Source organism: Psammomys obesus, unplaced genomic scaffold (assembly GCF_907164565.1).
Source record: "Psammomys obesus unplaced genomic scaffold, mPsaObe1.curated_primary_1811, whole genome shotgun sequence".
Taxonomy (NCBI): Eukaryota; Metazoa; Chordata; class Mammalia; order Rodentia; family Muridae; genus Psammomys; species Psammomys obesus.
In genome coordinates, this window is record NW_026585580.1 from 14146259 (window position 1) to 14153259 (window position 7001).

The 7001-nt window shown below is 56.1% G+C and overlaps 1 protein-coding gene across 2 annotated transcripts in view; it reads left to right on the top strand.

Annotated features, from left to right (window-relative positions):
- Positions 1 to 1350: 1350 nt before the first annotated feature.
- The window catches only part of LOC129676516 (tyrosine-protein kinase ZAP-70), a 16734-nt gene continuing 11083 nt past the window's right edge, over positions 1351 to 7001 (top strand). For both annotated transcript variants that reach the window (XM_055606908.1, XM_055606911.1), the window contains exon 1: positions 1351 to 1431. The gene's annotated coding sequence lies outside the window, so the exon portion shown is untranslated. The remainder of the gene's footprint in view (positions 1432 to 7001) is intronic.

The following is a 7001-nucleotide window of genomic DNA, read 5'->3' on the forward strand; positions in this document are numbered from 1 at the left end:
GTAGATCTCCTGGGAAGAGGAGAGCTGGGATGAGAAAGGATCCTCACAGTAGATCCTCTGTGAGGAGGTTCTGAGAGGGAGGGAGGCATCAGATGCAGTGCCCAGGAGCCCAGCCCACTGCCCATGTGAGAGGTTCTTTCTGGAGGGTCCCTGGGCTCCCAACACCTTTCCAGAGTGTGGTCCAAACAGCAAGGAAGTGTCATGGGGAGAGGCGCCCCCAGAGGCCTTGGGGCCCTGGAGTGGGTACTGTGAGCGTCCACTATGGGCTAGACAGGGGTAGTGGCCCCTCGCCTCAGGGTGGGTGGGTGCTGTGGTGGGGCTGGGCAAGCATTAGAGAAGGGAGGGCAGGAAGGAAGCTGTGGCCAAGATGAGAGGCCTGTGGGGGGCTGGACTAGAGTGTGGGGGCGTTGGGGGACCCCTGTCTTCATGTCCTGACTCCATAGCTGATTCTTCCCAGATCTCCTCTAGAACAGTCCTGCCATCTTCGGGTTTTCCAGGTGAACACCAGCCCAGCTCTGGAGTCCTGGTGGTCTCACTGCACAACCCCAGTTTTAGGGCACTGCCCAGCTGAGTGGGGGGCCTCCCTCCAGCTCTAGCCTGCCTCAGGGTCCCAGCAGAGGCCAGGCCCATTATGCTTCCCTTGGGAGAAGAAAGCTGGGTAGCGTGCAGGCTAGATTTATGTCAGCTGAGAGGATAACTAAACCTCAGTTGAGAAAACGCTTCTATAAGATTGGGCTGTGGGCCAGCCCGATTGTGGATGGTGCCCTCCCTGGGCTGGCAGTCCTGGGTTCTGTAAGAAAGCAGACTGAGCAAATCTATGGGGACAAGTCTAAGCAGCACCCTCCATGGCCTCTGCATCAGCTCCTGCCTCCAGGTTCCTGCCCTGCTTGAGTTCCTGCACCCACTTCCTTTGATGGTGAACGAGTAACCATATAAACCCTTCTCTCCCCAACTTGTCTTGGTCATGGTGTTTCGTCACAGCACTAGTAACCCTAACTAGGGAAGGGGCACTCTGGGGGACCCCTTCTTTCCAGCGCTCGCCCCCCTCCCAGCACTCCAGGCCCCTTCCCCTCTCTCCCTCAGGTGGGGGCTCTCTGTGGGCAGCAGCCTGTGCCCAGGAGCCCTGGCCGCCTTGCTGCAATGCTTCTCGCCTTTCTCTGGCGTTCCCAACCCCTTGCGGCTGACGCTGCAGGGCCCCGGAAATGCGCTATGCCCCGCCAGGAGCATGTGGCCTGTGATTTTCCTTGAACACAGCATTTTGTTGCTTTGACGTCAACTTCAAACAGAGCTCTCTTTCCTGTGTTTGCATCAAGGAAATAGGTTGAGCCGCAGAGAAACCTGTTGCTGAGAAGAAGAGCTCCCGGGGACACCAGGCCTTCTGGGTAGGCCCTGCTGTGATCTGTGAGCTGTAGTACTGTCAGGGGCGTCCAGGTGAGTGGCCATCCTCTGGCCTTTGGCCTATGCCTTGTCGCTATGACCATATGAGGTGACTAGGGACTGTGAGTGGACAGTCCCCCATCCCCGGTGGGAGTCACTCCCTTACTTTTGTCTCTGTGTGAAGAGGGTGGATTCGGGGGGGCCCGAGGCTGGGTGAGGGTGGCCCTGGTGGTGGGGACTGGAGACTCCACAGGTGGCCTTCTGGTTTTGACCACACATCCCCTGGTAAGGCAGCAGGGATGTGCTTAGCCCATCCTAAACGTGGCCTTCCTCCATGACTGGCCTGGGACAGAGTGGTAGCCATGAGGTCTTAAGGGACTGAAGCTCTGTGGTGGTGTCCGGCTGGGGGTGGAGCTACAGGCACCCCAGGGGGCGCAGTCCCCTGAGGGGTGCTGGCACTGGAGTACATTTGGACAAAAGATGCTTTCTGGGTTCCTGGGCTCCTGCTGGAGCAGTTCTTTCTTGCCGGAAGCAGCGAGAAAGCAGGCTGGTACAACAGGACTGTGAGCTTGAACAACAAAATGCCAAGATGGCGAGGGGCTCTAGTCAGGCTCCACTTGTAGACAAGCCATACTAAAGGCAGAGGCAAACGACCCGAGTTTGTGCTTTCTGCTCAATTGCTGTGTGTCCTTGACACATTTCTTGGCCTCTCTGAGCCTCGGTTTGTGTACCTGTTGAAAGCAGATACAAATTCGGGTGCCTGTTAGGTGCTTGCCTTGTTTGTCGAGTAAGAGGCTGGGAGAGGCATCCAGACAGCGGGGGCTTGGCAGGAAATAGCAGGCTCCACATGGTAAACAGGTCACAGTGACGTTCGTTGCTCTTGCCTTTGCTAGGGCATCAAGCACACGGTAGGTGCTTACTAAGGCCTTGCTGAAACATTGGGGTCACTAACTCGCAGGATGGAAGATCTTAGGTGCCACCTGCCGAGGGTCCTCTGACAAACCCCATTTCATTGTCATTTTCTACCTGTCTTCGGGTCTCGCCTGTGCAACCCTGGCAGGTACGCTGGTGGGCGAACAGCCTGTTTGGTGGGTGAGCAGCCTGGATGGTGTTGAAGTTCACGCTTGTAGGGCCAGGGGCCTGGTTCCATCTGGATCTGCCTGCGGCTTACTTGCTGTGTGACCCTGGACAAGTCACTCTGCCTCTCAGTGCTTCCGTAGCTTCCGTATCCTGCAGATCAGTCACAGGGGACACGCTACCATTCAGGGACGTAGTAGGTGCTGTATAGGTGCCGTGTAGTTGGCTGTTACAGTGTTTATTGTTATCATTAGCTCTTGAAGGTCTCAGGCTCTGATCATAGGCTCTGGAAACTTCCATGGGGCCTGCAGCATCTGGCCCAGCCCATACTGACCACCCCCGCTCAGGTCTAAGGACCATAGGAAGGAGGGAGGGGGCATTCTGATCTAGAACCACCTGACATTCCCCCGTCCCCGGGGCCAGCCGCCGGTGTCTGGAGAGGTTTTGAGTACTGACTTGGGCAATCCAGGCATGCAGTGGAGAGATGCCAAGAACGCTGTCAAACATCCCTCGGCGCACAGCACAGCCCCGCCCTCACCAGCCCCTCAACTCGACAGGGCCCTGTCCTGTGCCGCCTCCAGCTTTCCTTTCACTGTCCTATAGCTTAGATCCAAAGAGCAGAAGCTGCTTGCTTAGGGTCACAGTCCCTAGCACCCAGGCACTGGCAGCTGGGGGTGGAGGGACATTGTCCCTTCGATAAGACACTCAGAGTGCTGATCTAGAGACCGTCTCTGGCCTCCAGCAGCCCAGCACTCTAGGCCTTAACAGTCCAAGTAGCTGAACGGCAGTGTTGGGCTCTGGGGCGACATAGAATCCCCAGGGACTTGACTCAGAGCTCTGCATTTTGCTTTGCATGGATGTTAGACAGGCATCGGTGCCAGTTTCTGCAGGGCCTAAGAGGCTGTGGGTCAGACTGGGAGCATGGCATCAGCCTCCCCGAGCCTCAGTTTCCCCAGCTGAGGGATGAACGTAATGGTTCCCGTGCGGCAATTGTGCTGAGCAGCAGGTTGAGTGGCGTCGATCTTAAAGGATGCCACACCGCCCTGTAAGGACCTGCTGCCCCTGTTCTCACTGTGGGAGGGAGCCGGGGCTTTAATAGAAAGCTGGCTGCTGTGGGCTGTGCCTGGAGGAGTCAGGCACAGACAACCACAGGCAGGCACGGAAGAGCTGACCTTTAGGGCTGGGATATGGGAGGCGGGGGCTGTGGAAAGCCCCCCCCCCCCCATCACAGGTACTTAGTGCAGGGCGGTGGGAACGTGGGAACCATGAGCTCTCTAGCAAGGAAGGGTGTAGCTGGAAGCCTGAAGCATGTGGCCAGGACAAGGGCATGGTTCACGTAGGCCCCTGCGCATGTGTTCTCAGTCCTGTGTGCCAGCGGCTGAAGCCCCCGGGCCTACTCCCAGCCCTTCTTCTGACCCTCATGCTCACCAGGCTCTTGAGGGGGTGTCCCTGTCCATCACAGCTGATTATAGTCTTTTTTGGCTCCCCAGTGTTAGTGGCCAATAAAAATGCAAAATTCTCCTGGGTTTGGTGGTGCACACCTGTGATCCCAGCACTCAGAGAGGCAGAGGCAGGTGGATCTCTGTGAATTTGAGGCCAGCCTGGTCTACAAAGTGAGTCCAGGACAGGCAAGGCTACACAGAGAAACCCTGTCTTGAAAAAGGAAGAAAGAGAGAAGGAAGGAAGGAAGGGAAAGGAAGGAAAGGAAGGAAAAAGAAAGGAAGGAAGGAAGGAAGGAAGGGAAAGAAAGAAAGAAAGAAAGAAAGAAAGAAAGAAAGAAAGAAAGAAAGAAGAAGAAGAAAGGAGGAAACCAAAATTCTGTACTTGCTGCAGTAGGGGACAAGGATGTCAGCATATTGATACATATGTAGCCTATTTAGTGGTGAAGGACAATGCACTGGGTTTGGGCGGAGAGCCAAGGGGAGGCTGTTCTAGAGGGGGGTCAGGGGACAGATCCGTGTGGCTTGGAAGAGGAAGGTATATAAGCAGCCCAAAAGCCCTGGGCTTGGACCACGGTTGCTACACCCCCACAGAGGGACTTGAGCACGTACCGAGGAGGCGCCCATGGCCGGAGAGAAGGCAGAGTGGGGTGTGCTAACACAGGGAGGAGCAAGCCCCGTGCTTGGCGCTTGGAGTCCTGCAGCCCCTCAGTTCTGAGCAGCGTCCCTGGGCCCGTCTCAGGGCAGTGGGGAGCCCAGCTTCCTGGCCAGGTCCGCTCAGCCCTTCACTACCAGATCTGAGACCCTGTGATTCTAGCCTATGTCCCTCCAACAACACGCTCAGTCTGTGCAACTGCGGTCCCTGCTGCTTAACACGTAATCAGGATGGCACGGTGCTGAGCAATAAATACCTGTGCTGTGTCTGTGTGAGGAGCTCGGTGTGGCCCAGGAATTAAGCAAACATGGCTTCAGGGGGACTCTGGGCTGTGGGGTCTGGGGGAGAGGGTGGGAGAGAGCACCAAGGGCCTAGAACAGGACTCAGTGATTCTGGTTAAGTAAGAGGAAGTTTGCGAGAGAGAGGGTGATGACACACGCCTGTGATCCCAGCACTTGAGGGTAGAGGCAGGAGGATTGGTGTATAGAGGGACCTTGTTTCAAGAACGTCTGTGTGTGTAGGAATATATTTGAATGGTTAAAGCTTGTGATACCAGGAGGTAAGCTTGACTAGCTGTTTGTGGAGGGCAGTGCCAGCCCCGGTGTCAAAGGCGAAGGAATGTCTCCCTCTGTTCAAGCAGCAGGACACAACCTGGTTTTCCGTATAGCCCAGCATGCCTTTCAGGAGCATCCTGGTGTCTACTTCACCAGCTACTGATGTCTCTGGATTTGGCAACTTTTTCCAGGTGGCAGGTGAGATTCACAGCAGCAGACGTATTGAGGGTAGAAACATGGAAGGCCAGTGAGCTTTCCCCTCAGTTCTGTGATGACTTCCAGCCTTCATAGTGCCACTGGACGCAGGGACATGGCCTTCATGCTCACAGTTTCCCAGAGGCACCATCCAGTCTCCTGGGTGGCAGTGACAGCATAGACCGTGGTCATGAATCCCTGAATAATATCACAGTTGTCATGTGGTCCCCACCCCTGGTAGACATAGGGGCGTCCATCTAATGATGACCCCTTGGCTCCACCCTGCAGTTCCTTCTTTATGGTCGTGAAGACACCAGTAGAATCCACGGCACTTGGCACCAGCACCACCCAGATGGATGCTGGTGGGCTCTCGCTTCTGGAAGATGGAGGTGATTTTCCTGCTTTTGCTGCTGCTGCATTTCCCGCTCTCAGCTTCAACTGTGCCACGGATAGAGTCATACTGGAATGTGTAGACCATGTAGTGAGGTCAAAGAAGGGGTCATTGATGGCAGCAATATTCACTTTGCAGAGTTGAAGGCAGCCCTGGTGGTGAGGTGCCCAATCTGGCCACGTCCATTTACTCTGGCCATCACTGTCATGTCTCAGAGCACTGCGTGAAAAGCTGTGGCTATAACCCTGGGATGGGAAAAACCACAGTGGGCCTCTTAGCCTGAGCCCTGGCTGCTTTCCTCTCCTGACAAGGCCCTTCCTGGTGACTCCTAAAGCTGCTTTACAGAACATGAGGCTGCAGGATAAGGCAGCGGCAGGGACGGAGGTTCTGGGGGGTCGGTAACAAGGCTGGTCTCTAGAACAGGAAGCTGCGGCAGGAAGCCGTCTCAGCAGCTCAGCCCCACATGGCCACAGGTGCAGCCTGGGTAGGCAGAAGGTGGTAATAGAAGAGGAGCTGGGGAAGGCTGGTTCTCGGGGTCCAGTTCAAGGCAATAAGCCAAAACTGGCATCTCAGACCAAAGGCCAAGGTGGGCCAGAGGCAGGAGTTCGCCCTGCTTCTCCCCCATCCACCACCTACTACTGGTGACAGCCATTATGACAGTCCTGCCCACAGACAGCCCAGGGCTTGGGATCCCTGTGTCTGTCCACCTCCCTGGCCCTTCTGGTTCATCCCCGTCCTAGTCAGGCAACATGGTGACCAAGGGCTGGCTGGGTCTGGGGAGATGAGGGAGAGGGTCGGGGAGGGCACTCAGTGGAGCCCTGCATGGATGGAGTCTGGAAGGGTGTCTGCAGGAGAGTGAGTGACCCAGCCTGGCTGGAGCAGAGGGCAGAGGAGCTTTGACCCAATGAGGGAGCCATAGCAGGTTCCTAAGCAAAGGAGGCCATGGTGAAGAATCACCTAGGAACAGCTTACACACCCCAGGGCTCAGCTCAAGTGGAAACAGACTGCAGGGAGCTCAGCTAACCACAGGCATTCTGCGAGTGAGATCTGGATCTCAGTTTGTATTAATAGAAACGGTTGGTGGAGATCAAAGGAGGTGATGAGGACACAAACCATCAGATCTGGCTTGTGTGTGTGTGTGTGGGGGGATGAGGGTACAGCTGTGCAGCTACTGTAGGATGACCAAGGAAGGAGGCGAGACTTGGGAAAGGTGAGCGAGAGGGAGAGGGGGCCCGAGAGACAGAGGGAGAGAGAGAGAGAGCGCGAGAGAGAGAGGGAGAGAGGGAGAGAGGGAGGGGAGAGAGAGGGAGAGA